The sequence below is a fragment of the Mus caroli genome, unplaced genomic scaffold, assembly GCF_978045245.1.
Source record: "Mus caroli unplaced genomic scaffold, Mus_caroli_1 scaffold_13, whole genome shotgun sequence".
In the NCBI taxonomy this organism is placed as follows: domain Eukaryota; kingdom Metazoa; phylum Chordata; class Mammalia; order Rodentia; family Muridae; genus Mus; species Mus caroli.
The window spans coordinates 8,751,454-8,771,564 of record NW_028227268.1 but is presented as its reverse complement, the minus strand read 5'-3'; the positions used below and the strand labels follow the sequence as shown (position 1 = coordinate 8,771,564).

Sequence of the window (20,111 nt, the reverse complement as noted above, 5' to 3'; positions counted from 1 at the left end):
GGAGACAGTAAGGGCAGGAAGAACATTATGGGCATCTCTGCCCACTCAGCCATCTTCCATCACTGAATCCTACCAGACTATACACGAGTCTTACAATGCCCTTCGAACTGACTTCTGGGAGATACAAATGTAAGGGTCCCAGCTTAAAAAGCAATGTCAGGACATTCACCCAAGTGTCCTGGGGGGATTGAATGTGAACTTTGGGTTGAAGAGATCGCCACATCCTAAGCATCCTCCTTACTGTGGGGAAACATAACTCACCCAAAACATCTCAGCTATGATTTTCTTTCAAAATTATAAATGCATGCTAAAGGAACTGTGGGAAACTGAACAAGCACACAGAAGATGTTGCAAGCCACCATGACCTCATTGACAAAAAAAAAAAAAAATAATAAGGGAGGAGGGTGCCCTCCCTTCTGTGCATCCCCATGCAGGGTTGCACTAGGCTGAGATATCACATTATGCGATATCAGGCTGCTCTCTGCTCCCACCGAACACGACCGAAACGATTTCTCCTGTGACTCAATGTTCTTTCAGGCACTGTCGAGCAATACAGATTAGTCCTGGCTTTCTCATGCCTCTGGGCCCTGAGGCTGCTTCTAAACTGTTTCCTTATTAAATATCATCTCAAACACTAACCTGTGCAAATGGTCAGAAATTTGGAAGGAGCAGGAAGATATTACCATGAGCACCGTTATGAACAGCATTTTGTCGCTCTCACTGGCCAAACTTCAGTCAGTACTGAGGACTTCTCAAAGACCCATTCATCTATGGAAAAGAGCATGTCATAGCTCCCTTAACCTGCATCTCCTTGACTGCAAGGAGAGTAGCCTGACATTTGCCACATCTGATCCCTCTTTCGTGATATGCCCTTGGCCCAAATGAGGCCTCTTTAAGTAATTACCACGAGATTGGCTAATTCCTTACAGGCAGGTCATTTTCCCGTGATCCATTTATGTCTGTCAATGACTGATGAGACCTGGCTGTTAGCTGCAGGGGTGGGGGGCAGTGTAAAACAGAGGGATGCATCCACCTGGCCGAGGGAGTCTTCCAGCAAAGTGTCTCAGTGTGTGCTGGGCTCCTTTGGAGTTTTTGGAGATCACATAGTATCTTTTCTAAAATGCTGTATCTGCTTTACCCATGGCAATGAGACACTCTGGTCTGTCTGTCTCTCCATGTTGAGATACCACTCTTTCTGGGAGCAGAGGAGGAACATGGGCACGCCTCCTTACTGCTGTCATTTTCCTGGCATTCCCCCCCCCCCATCCCCCTGCAAGCAGCCCTAGGATCCTTAGAGGAGTTATAGCACTTTTGCAAACAATACAGAAAGAAAAAGCTATTGTGAACAGGGCCCCTGCTAACGATGCCTGACACAGGAAATAAAAAGCAGGTGGCTGGGTATATATGAATTGTAGATTAAAAATTTGTCCGTGTAAATATAACCTAAGTATTGCATGAGAAAATAGTTATACCAAAATATACATTCATTTTTGAAATTCAAATTTAGGCATGCTCTATTTTTTTTTTTTAGTGTGTGTGTGTGTGTGTGTGTGTATACACTCACTTAAGCAGATGCCTGTGGAGGGCAAAAGTGGATGTCAGTTTTCTTCCCCAATTAATTCCAACCTCCAACCCTTTTTTTTCCCCAGACTCTCAGGGACCCTAAGCTCACTGTTTTGGCTTGACTGGCTGGCCATGAGGTCCTGGGATTTTCCCATCTCTGTCCCCTCAGCCTTGAGTTCCGAGGTTCTACTGAATGCCACAGCATCTGGCTGTCTTGTGGGTCCCGTGAGCTCAGAGCTCGGGTCCTCAGGCTTGGGCAGCTGCACCTCAGGACAACGAGCTGCACTTTATCTCATGCTCCAACTGTGTCCAGTCAAGAACCCAGGTCTTCTAAGGAACAAGGGCGAAGAAACTAGTTACACCGCAGATGGAGATCAGGTGTGCACTGGCCTCTGTCTGGAGCCTATGAAGGAAGCTCTTCCTGTGCCTGTGCCTGTGCCCGTGCCGGGAAGAGACTCCACTGGAGCCCGAGGAAACTTTGTGGGAAGAGAACTGAAGTATTTCCCATGTTCTAGTACTGACCTTGAGGCAGAGAGACACCTGGGCCCCACCTCGGAACTCAAGAAGCACCGTCAGAGATGTATCTGCAACCTTTTTAGCTTGTAGCTATAAAGGGTGTTTCCATTTATGGCCCCAATAGGCACCAGCTGCACAATGATCAGAGGGGCCAGAAGCTGCCCGTGGAAGGCAGCTCATTTCATTTCCTGGTCTTCTCAGGTAGTGCATGTTTTGACAGGCCCCAAAAGCCATTGCAGCTGTACCTTGAACACTTATGAATAAGCAAATGGGTCGGCATAATTGGCAGAAATTAAATGTGCAGCTGCGGAAACGGCAGGCTCACTATTAGCGAAAGATTTCTCATCCATTAAGCAAACCATCCACTAAAATGTTCCTCATTCCAAGGATCCAGGTAAAATAAATTTTATGCGCAGGCAATAGAACCAAAACACCCAGTAATATTAAAAGCCTATCCGTCCGACCGGCTGCTCTGTGTTAAAGGGACAAGCAGCCACTTCACAGACCTGGACTCATGGACCCGGTGACTTAATTGTGACCTCAAAACTACATCCTGGCTTTGGAGGAGGCCTTTCCTTTGCTCCATAGCCCACCCTGAACCGGCTGCCCAGTACAAGAGCCCCCACATGCAAGTGTGGTCATCACAGATTCCAGAGGTCCCGGCAGCAAGATATCTGCAGGCAAAAGGCCCTTGCAAAGCTGGGGAGATGCTCAGTTGGTAAAGTGCCTGTCACGTGGCCAAGAGGACCTAAGTTCAAATTCCCAGCACTTACGGGCATGGTGGTGCAAGCTTGTTGCTGTAGTTCTGGTTTTGTGTTTGGTCAACTTGACACAGGCTCTGATATTCTGGGAAGGGAGAACCTGAATTGAGAGGGTGGCTAGACTTGAAAATTACCTCTAGGACTCTTCCTCTCTCCCTATGAGGCTCCAGTCCACACAGGAATGCTCCTCTGGGCAGTAAAAAGCTACTAGCATCTTGTATTAATCACTTTTCTGTGGCTGTGATAAAAAACAAAAACAAAACAACACCTCAATCTAGGCCACATCAGGAAGAAAGAGTTTATTTGGGACTTATAGATCCAGAGTCTATAAAGGTGGGGGCAGCAGGAGGAAACTGGGAGGTCATGCTCAAAGTAGCACAAGTCTTTTGAAATGTCAATGCCTGCCCTCAGTGACATACATCCTTCAGCAAGGTCACACCTCCTAGTCCTCCTCAAACAGTGCCACCAACCGGGGGCCAAGTCATCAAATGTCTGAGTCTGATGGGGGACGTCTCATTCAAACCACCACACATCCTTATCAAAGCTGCTGTGACTATCCACAAAAAGATGCTCAGGATGGTAAGAGGCCCTCTGGGAGATCAGAGACCAGTCCCTCATAGGAGGAGGAGTGGGGAGGGTCAGCAGACCCTCACTTGAGACTCCAGCCAACCCCTTCCTGTGCCCCACTCATCAGCTCTGAACTTGAATGCCATCGTTCCTTTGGTCTGTCATTGGGACTGCATCTGTCATTGGTGCCCTGTCTGGAGTGAGGAGACATTGGTTCACATCGTCCCATTATTCCAACGTATAATGTACTTAGCAGGCTTATGCCTGACCCCTCCCTGTATCTGGCAACCATGAGGATACATGAGACCTCTTTCCCGATACCCAGGAGATACAGAGCGGAAGGGAGGCTTAGAAGGGAGGCTGGAGACAGGGGATGTTTGCTCTCACAGCATGGGGCAGGGGGGTATAAAAGAAAATAAACCATTGTAGACAAAATGAGAGGAAAAGAAATTGCCTACCTGAAGGAGGCATTCCTTCACCATCCCTGACATCTAAATCTCTCCTCTTATCCCCCACACCCTCTCCTGCCCGGTCATTCAGTCGTCTCAGGACCACAGCCATGAAAACTGGAAGTTCCCCCATCAGAAATTTACCCTGGAAGTTCCCCCAGTTTCCCTGGCAGTTTATCTCCATCAGTGCGCTTCTGTAAAACTGAAAACCATCCTATCTAAAGCCACATCAATCTCAGAAGAAAAAAAAAAGGGGGGGGGGAACAATAAAAGACCCCAGGGACCTAAAGCCCTGAGGCAGCACTGGGTTTGTGGGTTTCCTTGTGACTTATGTTGTAAATGGTAGGTGCCACAATCAGTGAGATGGAGAAAGTTCATAGCCCGAGGCGGAGGCTCTATGCTTCCTGTTTTGTTTTAGGAGGCGGAGAGGTTGTGAGAAATCAGCTAGCACCCAGCTTCAGCAGAGAAAGCTTCCAGCCAGTGCCTAGCTTCAGCAGGGAAAGTGCTGTCCTGGGAGGCTGGAGAAGCATCTTGGAAGCTGATGGGGACAGGGTAACCTTCTGTACTTCTGACCTGAAGATGGTTTCTGCCTTCCACTGAGACTCAAAGTGGAGACTGGAGGATTCCCAGACTTGCCAAGGGGTTGGGGCAGAGGAAGAGACTAAAAGAGACTGTGCTGATAGCCTGCACAGAAGAGTTACCGTCCTTGTTCACTGGGGCTTGTCAGCTAGCTTTCTTATACAACCCAGGACCACCAGCTCAGGGATGGCACCGACCACAATGGGCTGGGCCTTCCCCTGTCAATCACTAATTAATAAAATGTGCCACAGCCAGATGTTAAGGAGGGATTTTCTCAATCGAGCTTCCCCTGCTTCAGTTAACTCTAGCTTATATACAGTTGACATAAAACTAGATGACAGGGACGCCTAATTAGATCCTTAGACACTCACGGCACTCATGCCCCTGACACTCACCCCTGACCTTCCTCCCCTTTACGAAGACACCACAAAATGAAGGCATCCTGGGGCTTGGGTTTCTCCAGTGGACTCTCTCCCCCGGCTTATGCAGGCATCCTAGGAAGGGTGGGACCGCTAAACGTCTCAGTTGCTTCTGGCTCCAGGATGCCTTTTGGCATAGCAGGGACATGCCTGTTCCTGCCTCTACAAGCCTCTGAACCTGCTGTCAAAAAATGGTCACTCGGTACCATGATGGAAAGCACCATAGTAGCTGCATGCCAGCACAAACGGCTCTCCAGCCTATGAGACTCTCTGAGAGCTTTAGATGAACCCCACTTTTTTGTTTGTTTGTTTATTTTATTTGTTTTTTTTTTTTTTTTTTTGTGGGTTTTTTTGAGACAGGTCTCTGTGTAGCCCTGGCTGTCCTGGAACTCACTCTGTAGACCAGGCTGACTTCAAACTCAGAAATCCTCCTGCTTCTGCCTCCCAAGTGCTGGGATTAAAAGCATGCGCCACCACTGCCAGGCTAGATGAACCCCACTTTTAACTGCTGGTGGAGAAGCCAGGCCCAGTCAGTGAGAAGCAAATGCATTGGGTAGACGGCAAGGATGTCTCTTTGTGCCCTAAAGCAAATACACATTATTTTCCTTTAAAGTTGATTAAAATAATTTGTTTCTTTTTTAAGTGAGGAGGTTTTACTGTGGTGTTCAGGGTGCCCCCGAGCTCCTGGGCTCAAAGGGTCACCTTGCCTCTGTTGTCCAAGTAGTGTCACACAAGCATATGACAGTGCACCTGGCTAAAATGTCACCAGATAATACAAACATTTCTATACTATAGAGCAAGTTTAGAAAACCATGAGAAGCTAAAAAGTCATTTCCCACCCAGTGGTGGCTTCCTTTGTAAACACTGAAACAGGTTTTTAACATTTGTATACTAGAGTTAAGGATCAGTCAGTAAAAATGCTTGCCTTGCAAGCAGGAAGAGCTGAGCTCAGTCTCCAGCATGCACAATAAAAGCTGGGCCCCATGATAACAGTATGCGCCTGTGATGCACCCCCCCCGGGGGGGGCGGGGCTGGAGATGGAAGGATTATCCCCCAGGCTTGCAGATCTGCAAGCTGAATCTAAGTGGTGTCTTCTGGGCCAAGGCAAAGACCTTATCTCAAGAGAGAAAGGAGACAGAGCCTGAAGATCGGCACCTGAGGCTGACCTCTGACCTTTGACTTAGATCAGATCTGTGCATGTTCATAGGAACGCACACACGATTTACTCTGCTGGGCTTTGCGGTGTGGTTTTCTATGCAGCTGAAACATGATCTATAGATATTCTCCTGCATCAGTAGCTCCCAACAGAATTCCCTTTAGCATCTAGCAGTCGGGGAGCACTAGGAAGAATTTCAAGGAGCTGAACCCCAAACTGAAACTAGATGTTCATTTCCCTTTCCTCTTAGAGGAGATGTGTGCTCATTGTCCAAATGATTTCAAAGTCAGGCACAAACAGCTACCTTCCAGCCCTCTGCAGAGCCGTGCTGCTTAGAACAATAAAAGCTAGCTAGACGGGAATTATAAATGGCCACTTAAAAACTGGCCAAATGTTGTTTGAACTTAAAAAGGGCCAATACATCATGTACTGAGACATCCGTGGCACAAATGTCACCCTTATAAAAGTGTTCTGGGAACCTTTCCTTCTCCAGGCACAGCTTGAAGGACCTATTAAAAAGAGAGTACACGTGCGTGTCTGTGTGTGTGTGTGTGTGTCAGTGTGAATGAGTGAATGTGACTGTGTGAGTATGTGTGTATGAGTGTATGTGAGTGTATGCATGTGTGTGAATGTGTGTGTGGGTATGTATAAGTGTATGTGAGTGTGTGCATGTGTGTGTGCATGTGTGTGTGAATATTTATAAGTGTGAGTGTGTGTGAGTGGGGATGTGTGTGAGTGTGTATGAGTGAATGTGACTGTGTGAGTGTATGTGTGCATGAGTGTATGTGAGTGCATGTATGTGTGTGAGTGTATATAAGAGTGAGTGTGTGAGTGTATGTATGTGTATGTGAGTATGTATAAGTGTGAGTGTGTGTGTACATGAGTGTAAGTGGGTATGTGTAAGTGTGTGTGAGTGTGTATGAGTGTGTGAGTGTATGTGAGTGTGTGAGTATGTGTGTGAGTATGTATAAGTGTGTGTGAATGTGTGTGTACATGAGTGTGAGTGGGCATGTGTAAGTGTGTGTGAGTGTGTATGAGTGTGTGAGTGTATGTGAGTGTGTGTGTATGTGTGTGAGTATGCATAAGTGTGAGTGTGTTAAAGTGTGTGTGAGTGTACATGAGTGTGAATGGGCATGTGTATGTGTGTGTGAGTATAAGTGTTTTTGTGTGTGTGTGTCTGTGTGTGTGTATGTGAGAGAGAAAGAGAGTGTGTGTGTGTACATGCACCAGTGCAGGGCCAGACTTCTTTCTGCAGCCTGGTTTGTCAGTTAACCAGTTCTCAAGTGCAGCCGTGTCTTACGGTCTACTGCCTTTCACACTCACACACATATCAAGAGAGAAGGGCAAGGGAGGTTTTGCACAGGCTTTTGTCTGCAGAGCTTGCATGGTGACTGGCACACTGAATATTTGAATATTTGTAGCAGGGAGCACAAAAGCCAACGGGAGGGAATTTCCTGGAAGAGTGTCTGCACACCCACACGGAACACTCTGCTCCTGCTTTCAGGACATTATGGCTTTCCTTAAGGTTATGGATGTAGTTGTATAATATCCTATTTTATTGCTAGAACAACATTCATATACACAAAGATCTACTTCATTGATATATTCAAAGGTCGGCCAACTTTTTTTTTAAGGTCAAGATTACAAAATGTTACACTTTGAGGGTCATGCTGGCTTTGCCATAACTATTTGCCTGCCTGCTGTAACATTAAGACATCGAGAGATAATGTGTGGGTTGGCAAATCTATGCTTCAGTAAAACTTTATTTGCAAAATGAGGTGGCAGCGCAGATCAGACCTATTGCTGACTTCTGATGCAGATGTTTAAAAGCAAGACTTAAAAAACAAAAAAAGCAACTCACTAATATTCCTTATGTTCTGGTCAGTAGTTGAATGACTCCCAAGCCTTTCAGATCCCTAAGCAAGTTAACTGCCTAGGCCCACCAAGTGGATCAGCACTGCATGAGGTTTGAGGAGAGAAAGGGGCATCACAGAGAATGTATAGCAAGTGTTCTTCGGGGAAAGCAGCAGTTGGAAGATTGGCAGGAGTTGCCAGGCTAGAGGTGAGCCCTACCAAGATGCTGAGGAACATCCCAGGGATGGGTGAGCTCAGAGCTAATCAGCCAGGGCTCAGAGGGGGCAATTAGCATATCATCCAGATGCACGCCGTTTACACATCTCGAAGCTGAATGTTTGCATCTAGAAAAGTTTGTTTTCTTAATTAGCTAGTATTTTCATGCTATTAATGTCATCAGAGACTATCTCTCACCATGCAGAGGTAAACATCGCCCCAAGATACTTAAGAATGACAGGTCCATCTTCCGTCTCATAAGGATCGCACACCTGCATGTTCTCCATGCTCAGAGCAGAGAGGGAAAAGGTACTGTCAGAAACTCTGCCAAGTACCGAGCTGAGGAGGGACTGACTCAGCAGGAAAAGCTCACCAGAGGAGCTGAGAGGCACAAGGGAGGAAGTCCTGGCTTCTCTTGTAGGTTGCTCCCTGGTTTATAGTTCTGTGCTGATTTAATTCTTTTGGTCTTCAAAAGGGGGATGGGGTGGCGAGGTCCTGCTCCCTTGCCTGAAGCAGAAGAGCTTCTGGAAAGCTCTGGGAAGCCATCTCACAGCTTTATGAAGAACCTCCTTCTCTCTATCTCTGTCTCTGTATCTCTCACTCACTCAAATATACACTACATACATACACACACAGGATGATAATATAAAATAATGTATATCTGCAAACGTAAAACTACACATATTTCCTCTTTTTGTCTCACACACATGCAGAGAGAGGAGACAGACAGACAGACAGGCACATACGTATGTCCACGTGCAGATCATGACTTAGTACATAATGTACCATTCTCTAGTGTGGCAATTCTTCTAATCCCTCTGCTGGAGACTGTCATCAAAGCAAGGAACAGTGGGTCAGTCAGGCAGTGGTACAAACAAAGCCAGCTGACATTGCACCAGTGCTAGCCAGTGGCATCCAGTCCTCCCAGTGGGCACCAATCACAGAGTCCAGTGAAGCCTTGGGAGGCTGCTTACATCTTTGTCTTCTGTGGTCACTTTAGCTTCTCCCCCTTCCCCGCCCCCAACCTGGGTAAGTGTTGAAGGAAGCAGGGAAGACGGCCTCCAGGGCCAAAAAACTGGGGTCCCTGTTCACCAGTTTGTTTTGAAAGTTTTATTTTGCAAACAGTAACTATCCCGATTAATAGGGTCCAATGTGCCTCCACTTTCAAGCAGCACTCACTCTGCTTGCGCCCCCACATTCATACTGGAGCCCCACTGTTTTCAAGTCAAAGATCTTCTGGGAAGTCAACTGAGACTCCTGCATCTCAGTCTCCCCACTTGTTATTTGTGGATTAAAGTGGAGGCAGAGGAGAGGAGGGCCCGATTGCCTAACAGGCTGGGCACAAAGTCCCACAACGAACCCGAAATGAATGTGAAAAAATACAATAAGAAAGACTGACCGTTCCCCCAGTACACCTAATCTATTCATAACTGAAATTTGCCTGTGGTGACAGAGAAAAAAAACTGGATCAGGATTGAATTTGGTACAGAATTGTCAAGCAGCATTAAATCCCAAACCCCCATGTTAGAGGAGAACCACAGTTTGCCTGTAACTTGAGCATGCCTTAGAATTCTGCAGTCGTGTTGACATTTTCAACTTTCAGAAAGGATTACCCGCAGCTAAAGATAATAGAGACTCTCCATCATTATAAGGAGGAGCAGGCTCCTCTCAGGTGCTCAGTATTACTCTGGAATACAAAGTAACCTTCCTTTATCTTTTCTTTCCTTTGTTACTTGAAATAGTAGATTTGTTCTTCTAATTAAGTTTACCTAGGGTAACACTGATACAAGTTTGCACTTCCTAAAAACATATTCTAGCCAGACAGATGGGGATAAAGTAGCTAGGTTGTATCCCTGAAGCTCACTGGCTGGCTGCCTATGGTCCTACTTTGGTTGGCTAGTAAGATAGAGATAGATAGATAGATAGATAGATAGAATCAACATGGATGGATGGATGGATAAGACAGTATGTATGGAGGGTGGGTATATGGACATATGTATGGAGGGGATGAGTAGATGGGTAGACAAATAGACAAAGGATGAATGGGTGGATATATGGGTGTATGGATAGATGAGTGAACAGATAAATGGATATATACATCCTCAAATATGAATACCATCTACATATATATAAAATATAGCTTCAATATTATTTCATTAAGCCATTCAATTCCCATTTCCTTAGCAAATTTCTAAAACTCACTGTTCATGGCCTTAAAAAACTTCCCCCTGAACTGGGACTGGACAGCTAAATTGTGGGAAGAAAAGGGGCCATCCTGTGGTCCATGGATTTGTCTATAACTGGGGCAAGAAGGGGAAGAGCCAAGAGAACCTGGTTTCCGGTGTGGGGGTGGCGGGTAGCAGGACTTACCAGTCCATTCAGACTGTAGCTCTTGGCAAGGGGACACATCTTATTGTTATTTTTGTGTGTGTGTGGAGTTGAGCTGCTTCATTTTCAAAGGATGCTATCTTTTTGCTCTTTTCTGTCCTTTATGGTGTGTGTGTGTGTGTTGCATAAATGCTGTGTGCACACATATACATGAGGGTTCCTGAAGCTGTGCACACTTGGAGGCTGAGAAGAACCTTGGGTGTCCCACTTTGTCACTCTCCACCTTATTTCTTTGAGACAGGGGCTAGGATGACAACCAGCAAGTCCCAGCAATCCTCCTGTCTTACACTCACCTCTGTAGTCCCAAGGTTATGGGTATGTGAGAACACCCAGCTTTTTACATCGGTTCTTGGGACTTGAACTCAGGTCCTCAAGCAGCAACTACCCTTACTACCTTAGCCACTACTCCAGTCCCAGTTATGCAGTCTCTATTCCCACCGCTGGGTACAGTGCTGAGATGGTCAGATGACCTGCCAAGGCCACCAGCTGGAGTCTGGAGCCCTCTGCCCTCTGAACACAAACCCTGGTTCAGAAGGGAGCTGGCAGGCAGAGAGGTATCTTGGGCTGACCTGATATTTTTTGAGCTAATGGAGCAAAGAAAAAATTGGTTCTGAGAGAGCAGAAATAAAAGAAATTAGGAATCCAGCCAAGTGGGACTGAGGGAAATTGGAGTGAGGACAGAAACGGCTGCCCTGATGCTCCAGAGTGGCCGTGCCTGGTGAGAGCATTAGCCTAAATGAGGTGAAGCGGGAGCAGTGCCCCCACGCTGGTCCTTCTTAGACAGGAACACACCGGGAACAGGAAGCAGAAACCACCCAGCAAAGATTGAGAGAAGGGAGCCCCCCATGGCCAGAGAGAGTTCTGTCTTCTCTTGGGTTCAGGAAACCCCAAAACATCTGGCTGAAAACAAGGGTAAGGTCCTATAGTGTTGTTTGAATGATCATTGGCTGAAGGGCCAGGAAACTGGGGACAGTTATACAGAGCTCTACCCCTCCCCCTCAACTACATGTATGACCTCCATCAAACACACATACACACACAACTGTGTAGAAGTCCAGGGCACATCCTTGGGAGTCCTTGTTCAGGACCCTCCACATGTTACAGGCACCATACCTATCACAGCCTAGGAGCGCACTCTACTGAAACACTGTGGGGACCTTCTATGAATGTGTTCTCCCAGCCCAACGTGGTGGTCAACAACTGACTGTAATTCACCTTGGAGGCTGTGGCAGGAAGCTCACAAGTTGCAGCCAGCTGGGCTATAGGACTTCCGTCATGACAATAGTGGTCTCCTGAGCTGTGCTGCTGAAAGCCCAGGGACTCCTGCCAGCTCCTCCCTGGGAATCTCCCTCAGGAGATCACGACCTCAGCTGCTTCCCTCCCCTAAATGGACCACAGCCTCCCTTCCCACTCCCCACACACAAACCACAGTTTTCTTTTCTTGTATCCCTAAGGGACTCAGGCTGGGGTAGGGAGGTAGACCAGTCAGCAAAACTGTGTGCCTCATAAGCACAAAGGACCCAATCTGAAATGCTGGGGTGTGGCGGTGCATCCTTCTGACTGTGGCAACAGGGGGCAGAGGCAGGAGGATTACTTTTCTCAGTGAGCCCCAGTAGATAATCCCTGAGTCACTGAGGTTCACAGCAGTCTGCACAACCACAAACCTACCCACACAGACATGAACCCAGTCTCTCTCTACACACACAGGATGATGGCATTCCCCCCCCCCCCCCCCGTTACAACCCAGAACCTGGATGGAATCAAGGGTCCAGACAGAAGGTAAGCCTCTGGAACCCCCTTTGAGAATCTTTGTCCCAGAGGACCCAAGGGAAGCCCATGGACTCACATCCTGGACATGTGTGTGAGAGTGACCAGGGGGGCCAGCTCAAGCACACTGCCCGCACGATGACCTGCTGTGTCTCTTTAGGAGGTTCCGGGATCATTGCAATGCTGGTGAATAGGAAAGCCATGCTGTGTCCAACAGGGCTGCCTTGTACATTTCCTGAAACCACAGAGCCAAGGTACCTCCAGAAATAGCTGGCCTTGACCTCCCACTGCTCTCTGTCCCACAGAGCTATCAGGGCCCTGTGTCTACTGAGAAACCAGGATATTAGAGACTATGCTTGCCAGAGGCAGGTAGAGGGGGTGGGGTGGACTTACCGTGCAGTGTGCTTGCTGCCATGGCAACCCGTGATCAACTGGGGATAGGGAAAGAGGTGCTTTGCTTAATTGAAATCCGGACGATGTTGGAATGCAAAACCCCAAGGAAGTTGGTGCCGATTAGATTTTCTCTCTCCCTTCCCTCTCATATTTAAACTTTAAACATACAGATCTCTCCCCTTTGCTTCTCAAAATACCTCCAAAGACCTCCAAATAAATCAGAAACGGTGCCCCCTCCTCAACAGCGTACTGGTACAACATAACCTAGTGTTCCCCCAGCCCGCCCACCCCTAGTCCTCCGGTAATAGTAACCGGGCCGTCAAAAGAGATTTTTTTTTTTTTTAAACGTGCTAGGGAGTCAACCCAGAGCCTTGCACATGCTAAGCACACACTGTACCGATGAGCCTTCTTTAGCCTTCTGATGGGATTCTGTCTGTTGAAGCCCTTAGGAATGTGTTAACTTCCCTGATACTACCTCTGTGTCTCCCTGGGGACACTTGGCCATCCACAGCAAACAATCTTTTGCTTTATTGTGCCTGAGAATCACCTGGAGAGGTTAAAATGCAGATCCCCAGGCCCCTGCAAGGCTCAGATGGGCAGCGACATCTGTGCTTTACTGTAGCACTCGGACAAGTGGTGTGGATGGCTCAGGACTCATGCTGGGCAGAACGGGCAGCTTTCCCATAGACACATCCTTTGCAAGGCAGGCTGCACTCAGGTAAAAGTGCGTGTCCAGGCAAATCTCGGCAGACAGGACCACTGATGACCGAGGACACGGCTCAGTCAATAAATTATTTGCTGCACACATGTGAGGATCTGAGTTTGATCTCCGGCAATCACATTAAAAGGCTGAGAGTATGGCAAAAACCTTTAACCCCTGTTACAGTGCTGGGGTGACCCCTGGGGCTTGCTGTCGGGCCAGCCGAACAGGGGAGTTCCAGCTTCAGTTAGGGAAAAAAAAAACAGTCATTTCACAAAAAGAAGACAGAAATGATAGAGGGAGACACTCAACGCTGACCTCTGGTCTGTGCACTCACGCACAAGAGAAAGAAACAAAAAGGCTTTGTACCAGAAAGGAAAACCCTTTCTAACGTTCTGCAGTCTGAGGTGCCCCTTTCCTTGTGGACTGGACATTGTTGCAAAGGTTAGCTGAGATTAACCTGACTCCCAACAGATATTACAGACCTACAGACCCTTCTCTGAGAGCTTGCTCCCATAACGAGGGCCCTGGGGAGCTGAAGGGAGACCTATCCAGAGGACAGCCAGCGCGGAAAACGGTCCACAGCCTGGGGCAGATGATGTTCTAAGGATAGGTGCAGCGAGGAGGCGGGCAGAGAGAGAGAGAGAGAGAGACGACCTTTCTGCGATGGACTTGCCATTTAAAAGGTAATATACAATCTGTCTTACCTGATTACGAATCTGAGAGGAGACATGGAAACTCTAAGGGAGGCTGAGTATCAGAAATTGAAAGCAGGCGCATTAATGAGAACCTGCTAGAACCGTAAGCCCAAATCCACAACACTTAGGTAGCAAAGGACTAGCTGGGGAGCTTGGCAGCCTGAGGCCTAATGGATACGGTAGATCAAGCATCAGCCAGGCAGGGCCTCTGAAATGTACACTATTGACAGGAGGGTAAGGCACAGGAAGATAAATCAGGACACACTATGTGCCCAGCAAGAGCTATAGGAAGAAAATGAACTCCAGGAAGAGGCGGGTTTAAAGACTACAGAGATGGGTGCTAAACTGTTTCCAAGAATAATTATTTCAAAAAAGGTACACACTTGTGCACACACACACACACTTAAATACACATCATACTAAAACAGAGACAACCCCCCCCCAAGTCACTTGAAATCATACTAAAAATTCCATGAAAGGCAATGGGGGAAAAGGAGGCCAGCACACAGGCTTGTATAAGACCGACACAGAATACACAGGCAATGCAGTTCTCCAGGTGACGGGAGCAACCTAAACCGAGTCAGACGTGCCAGCGAACACCTTCCTTAGCTTCCAAGTGTGAGTGTGACTCACACACATTCATCTTCCAAGAGTCAGCAAAAATGAAGACATTTCCAGAGACACACCACCCTCCCCCAGCACCTGAGCGATGCCACAGCAAAGGGAGGCTTCCCAACAGGAGAGCGTGACTCCGAAGGACTGAGAGACGAGGAGCCACGGGGATGGGAGGGGTTGTGGAGCCTTGGGAGAGTAGACACAAGAGCTGGCCATGGGTCGAGAAGAGCAATCAATCCCAGAGACTACCCAGAAGTCAGCCCACAAGAAGAGACCAAAATGGGGAAACACCAGGATGGGAGGTGGAGTACCAAGAGTCCACAGCATCTGTGGTCCTCCCTCTGACTGAGGAAAAGGTACAGATAATTGTTTACATCTTCAAGTCAACTGTGCATGTTATAAAGGTGAACACAGAGAGACACACACAGAGATGCAGAGGGAGAGAGGGAGAGGGAGGGGAGGGGAGGGGAAAGGGAGAGGGAAAGGGAGAGGGAAAGGGAGAGGGAGAGGGAGAGGGAGAGGGAGAGGGAGAGGGAGAGGGAGAGGGAGAGGGAGAGGGAGAGGGAGAGGGAGAGGGAGAGGGAGAGGGAGAGGGAGAGGGAGAGGGAGAGGGAGAGGGAGAGGGAGAGAAGAAGGAGGAGGAGGAGAGACCATTTCCAAACCAATTAAGACTAATGAAACTGTGTGTGTGTGAGTGTGTGAGTGTGTGTGCGAGTGTGAGCATGTGTGTGAGTGTGTGTATATATATGCATGCTCATTTGTGTGTGTCCATCTGTGGGCACGGGGGACAGGAGTCTGAGGACAACCTCAGTCAGGTGTTGGTCCTTGGCTAACTTTCACCTTTGTGTTCCAAGCAGGCTCTGTCATTAGCTGGAAACTTTGTCCCGTAAGCCAGGCTGACTGGAATGGGAACTCCAGGAATCCTCCTGTCTCTGCCTCTCATCTCAGATCACTGGGATTTGGTTGCAGGCACACACTGCCGTGTACACCTTGCTTTTTAACTTATTATTTTTTATTATTTTTATGCGTATGAGCGTTCTGCCTGTATGTATAGCCAACACATGTGTGTAGTGTCCTCAGGGGCCAGAAGGATTCCCTGGAACTAAAGTCACAGATGGTTGTGTGTGGCCACATGGATTCAGTGAGAGAGTCTGTCTCAAGGGAACCAGGTGGAGGGTGATAGAGCAGGACACCTGATGTCAGCCTCAGACACCTACGAGTATGTGCACATGAACCCATCCATAAGCCTGCACACACATATGTGCGCGCGCACACACACACAGAGAGAGAGAGAGAGAGAGAGAGAGAGAGAGAGAGAGAGAGAGAGAGAGAGCTCATTAGAACAAGAAGACCCCAACTGGGGTTTCCAGGTACAAAAGCCATATGCAGCTCAATATAAGCCCAACCAATTAGAAATGGCCAGGCAACCTCAAATAAGCACTTTCTACTCTAACCACTTAAGTATTTCCTTTCTCTTCTTTGGAGAACAGCCAAAGAAAGCCCCCCCGCCCCGCCCCGCCCAGCCTTCGGCACCCAGGAGACCATGACTCCCGAATCCCTACAAGCTCAACCCTTTCCAGGATTAATGTGCCTACATTTTACTTTTAACATTGACTGTGAAATTACAAGGAACTAATGTCCCAACCCCTACCAACCACCCCAAAGACTACACAAAACACACACACACACACACACACACAGAAAAGATGTCCTCTGATTTCTGTACCTATAGCCACAGATGGACACACACATGCTCTGGAGGGCATCCCCCTGCAGCAAATACCTCCAGGCTTTCATATAGTATCCTGGGCTGGAGGTAGTGGATAGGAGCAAGAGTGAACCAGAACCTACCAAATCCAGTTGTCTCAATAAATGCCTGGAATGAGGAGTTAGGATCTGAAGTATGGCTGCCCATGTTAAACACTAAATGCTGGCTTTATTCCCCAGAGAACCTGAGGCCAGGAGCAGAGGCTGGTGCATCTTTAAAAAATAATTTTCTCCATACAAAGAGATGAGAAAGGAAAGAAAATGATTTGTAACTCGACTGCTCAGATTCTCCCTGCTGATGTTATATAGTGGGAGAAGACCATGGGTACTTAAAAATGCAAATAGAATGAAAGAGAAGGAAGGAAAAACAAGAGTCTCTCTCTCTCTCACCCCTCCTGTCTCTCTCTGTCTCTGTCTCTCTCTGTCTCTGTCTATCTGTCTCTACCCCCCCCACCCCCAGTCTAAATATTTCTTCTCACAGTTACCTACCAAATGACAGCTTCTTATGCGCCCCTCTTGGGAAAAAAAGATAATCAGACGAGGACCTATACCTTTGTCATTATCTTTCAGTCCAAAATAAACTGTATTCAGTGTGTTAGCTTGTTATACGGGTAAGCATGGATGCATACACACAGACATCCTATAAAAACGTCCGGCTCAGCCAAGTGGCTCGTGGCAGGAAAAGAATCGCCTCTCAGTTTTTCAATCAGTGCTTTTGGCGAGTCGTCCAACTGATGGTGAGGTCAGCGGACTTGCTGAGGACCTGACTGGGAACACCCTGCCTCTCGGTACTGCGGGTCTCATCCAAATGGGCAACAGCTCCTATGCAGACTTTCTTTAACACCTGCATGGTCTCCGGACAGCTGGCAGCTGGCAGGTAGCGTGGGCAGGGAGTGTGCCCAGCTTTGCCTCTGAAAATGGCATATATGGAAGCCATCTATTCATTTGTGAAGTGTGCTGGCTGCCCATCCCTTCCCTCCCCTGGCTCAAGGCCAAAGCTAAAGAAGCAGCCCAGAGGTTGGTCCCTCACAGCCCTGACACTCCCTGGACGTTGACAGCCCTCTGTCTCACCTCTCTTGGCCACACTCTCCCACAGATTTTTGGCCGCCTCACAAGAGCCTCCAACCAACATTAACGCAGTTACTGATTTGCCAGAGGCGTCGTTTCACGGGCTCACTTATCTCGTAATTGGAAAAAGTTTGCCTGCTAATGAGCCTTCGTTGTTGGCCTTCATCTAATTATCTCTGAACATCCTCGCCAGTGAGTGGCTTCCTCCCAGGGGTGATGTCATCCATCACCCTGAGATCTCCAAATGGAGAGGAGCGAGGAGCGGCATAGTGACGTGGAAGGGAAAACACAGTTTGGTCCTAAGCTCTGGTCCTAGATCTCTGTGGGCCCCTGAGAACTTCCTGGGTGTTAAGAGAGACTGCAGAGCCGTGAGATGTCCCTTTAGAACACAGGTAATGACAAAGTGAGGACTCTTGTGAAGAACCCCCCGTAGCCAGGGAGCTGGACATATGACAAGATGGCTGCAGCCTTCGTCTCCACACACTGGCTTGACTTCCAAAGCGGGGAAGAGGGTGCAGCTTGGACTCATGCCCTCTAGCCAGTGATTTAATAAGCATGCTCATGTAAGAAAGCCAACTTAAACACCTGGGAGGACTGGGTTTAGGGAGCCTGGGGTGCTGGGTGAGTATAAACGTGGGTGCACTCTGTGAGGCTCTTTCCCTGTACCTTGACTCCGTCTCCTCTGGGTCATGACCAGAGCCTTCTGTAAAGAACTCATAGCCCACTACGTTTCCTTCCCAGAGTCCCCTGAGCCATTCTAGCCAGCGAGCACACGTGAGGAGGGGCTTGTGGGACTCTTCGCCTTCTTGTTCATTTGATCAGAAGCCCAGATGACCGATGACCTGGACTTGGAGTCAGTGCCCTGGGTTGAGGTGCGCTTGTGGGACTGAGCCCTGCATCAGTGGGACACAGCGTTAACACCGGGTAGTTGCTGAGTTGAATGGAGGGAAAGGTAACAGGCCCTGCAGAGGACTTGCGGAATTTACGAGGCTGTGGAGGAACTCTCGCACACCTGCCCTGGGGAGGGTCCTTCGGTGAGAACATGGAGGTCAGACGGCTTTCCTGAGTGAGGGAACGTGGTGGTGTTCTTCCTCTTTCCTGACAAAGGCGGGTGATCCCAAAACAGCCCGCCCACAGAATCCTGGAGGCGAGGGGAATTGCCATCTGATATCCATTATCTCTGGGTATGTAGGCCTTTGGGGGGAGTTCTCTACCCACATGCCACCTGTATGCTCTGAGACATGCCTCTGGATGGATGGGGAAGCCTGGGCTACAGTTGCGCTCCACTCTGCTCCCTGGGGAGGAAGGGGTGGGGCTGGCTGACTTAGGCAGGTCTACACCCAAAGGACAGATTCTCAGCTTGACTGTTCCTGCACAAGAAAACCTCAGTGCCTTAACTGCTGTGGCCCAGAGGAGCTAGAAGTCTGCAGAGCAACAGCCGTGGATGGAGAGCAGAACTGGCGACCTCGGTGGACACACCACAAACACAAAGCATCCTGGTCACATAGTTACTGCCAGTGTCCCACGAGGCTGAGTGGTCACACTGCCCTGGGGTGCTGGCTGACTCCTTCTAATCCACTCTGCCTTCCCCCAGGTAGTCTCAAGAATGTCTCTCTCCTTCTTAAGCCCAGTCTTCCATTCTTGATCAGGGTACCCAGCCGTCTCGAGCCTAGATGTTTGATGCTGTGGCGAGGCGATAGGAGGCTGGCAGTAACTGCTTCCATGTTTGTGCAGGGAAATGAAACATCTGAAGGCAGCCATCCCTCACTCTGCCCGTGGCTCCAAAGAAAACGGAAAGCCCGGAGTCTGCCCTGCTCCCTGCCAGATGCAAGCTTACCCCCCTTCTCCTGTATCATCCCTGACTAGCAGCCCCCTCTCACAATTCGTGACAGAAGGGTGGCGGAGCTACATCCTGAGTCAGGATGGCTCTCCTGAGGACAAGGACCAGTGGCATCCACTTGCAAGCCTGTCCTGGGGACTCTAGGCAAAGGAAGGGGATGGGCCTGCTGCTGCTGATCCAGCTCCTACAAACTCTTGCTTAGCACAAGGCCTGGAGTAACCAGGACAGGCAGAAAACCTCGCCTTCCAAACCCTGCTTCTAAGGAAAGGACCGGGAGCAACAACACAGAGTGAGTCCTGCAAGTGGGCTGATGGGAAGGGGGCATGGTGGTGATGTGGGACACTGGCTTAGTCATACCAGCTGAGCGTGGTCCTTGACCTTCACTCGGGGGAGATCGCATAGCCAGCCTCAACCCACCTTTAGACCAAGCAAGAAGGACAAAGCATGGGACAATCGAGAACCAGTCATTCCTGGTTCTTACCCCCTAAAAATAGGGACAAAAGAAATCCATTATACAAAGAAAACTAAGGACAATTACAATGGCCACAGCTCGAATAAACCAGGCTAAGGAAGGGTCCCCACAACTGACAACCTCAAAAGGGTGAATAGATCGAGAGTTAGACACAGAAGGACAGAAAGGAAAAGCAGAGGAAGAAACAAGAAATGGCAGCGCTGTTGCAATTAGAACTAGGTGCTGAGATGACATTTTGAGAGCGGGGTGTGGCGTCTAGGGGAATGTAATTAAGTGAACTGCACGCATTATTTTAAATCCTGTTCGCATTAATGCTGTAAACA

The 20,111-nt window shown here is 48.5% G+C and overlaps 1 protein-coding gene across 7 annotated transcripts in view; it reads right to left on the bottom strand.

Annotated features, from left to right (window-relative positions):
- The window catches only part of Slc39a11 (solute carrier family 39 member 11), a 404,384-nt gene that overhangs the window by 138,826 nt on the left and 245,447 nt on the right, over nucleotides 1-20,111 (bottom strand). The gene's annotated exons all lie outside the window — the stretch shown is intronic.